This window comes from Calypte anna, unplaced genomic scaffold (genome assembly GCF_003957555.1).
Source record: "Calypte anna isolate BGI_N300 unplaced genomic scaffold, bCalAnn1_v1.p scaffold_86_arrow_ctg1, whole genome shotgun sequence".
Classification (NCBI taxonomy): Eukaryota; Metazoa; Chordata; class Aves; order Apodiformes; family Trochilidae; genus Calypte; species Calypte anna.
Window position 1 is genome coordinate 19,173 of NW_022045534.1, and position 1,216 is coordinate 20,388.

Here is a 1,216-nt window from a genome sequence, read left to right on the forward strand (position 1 = left end):
TGCTCGGAACTCCCTCAGTGGCCCTAGGAATGGAAGATGTCCAGAGTCATAGAATTATGGTTGGAAAGGAATTTAAAAGATCAAGATACAACCTCCCTGCCTTAGGCAGGGACATCTCCCACCTCAACACAAAGGCCTCATCCATCCTGGTCTTAAATACCTCCAGGGTTGGCACATCAACACCTTCCCCAGGCAACCTATTCCAGTATCTTTCTACCCCCATGGTGAAGAATTTCTTCCTGATACCTAACTCAAATCTACCCTCTTTCAGTTTAAACCATTACCCCTTGTCCTATCACTACCCTCTTTGGTAGAAAGTCCCAGCTTTCCTGTGGCCCCCTTCATGTATTGGAAAGTGTTCCAAAGTCTCCCCAGAGCCTTCTCTTCTCCAAGCTGAATAGTCCCAACTCTCTCAGCCTTTGTAGCAGACATACTCCAGCCCTTTGATGATCTTTACAGTATTCCAGATGTGGTCTCACAAGAGCAGAGTAGGGGGCAGAATTCCCTCCATCACCCTGCTGGCCATTGTCCTTTTGATGTAGCCCAGGATGTGGGTGACCTCCTAGGCAGAGTGCACACTGGTGGCTCATGTCAAGCTTCTCATCTACTACCACCCCCCAAATCCTTCTCAGGGATGCTCTCTATGGGTTCTCCCCCCAGCCCATATTTGCCCCTGGGGTTGCGCTGACCCAGGTGCAGGACCTTGCACTTGGCCATGTTGAACTTCATTATGTTGGCATAGGCCAACCTCTCCAGCCTGTCAAGGTCCCTCTGGATGGCCACCTTCACTCTAAGGTGGCAACCACACCACACAGCTTGGTATCATCAGTAAACTTGCCACTCTGTCCCACTGTCCATGTCTCCAACAAAGATGTTAAACAACACTGGTCCCAATACTGACTCCTGAGGAACACCACTTGTGACTTGCCTCCACTTGGACACTGAACCATTGACCACAACATCTGTCAAATCCATGTCTTGTCAGTTCTGAGACCAGGATGTTGTGTGGGACAGTGTCAAATGCTTTGCACAAATCCAGGTAGATGACATCAGTTGCTCTGCCACTATCCAGCATCTCTGTAGATTTGTTGTAAAAGGCCACGAAATTGGTAAAGCATTTTTATCACTTTCCAGTTTGGAAACTTTCCTTACTCAGGATTTTCCTAGGAAATACCTATATTGTGTCTTATGGACTGTAATTAAGATGCAGTTGCTC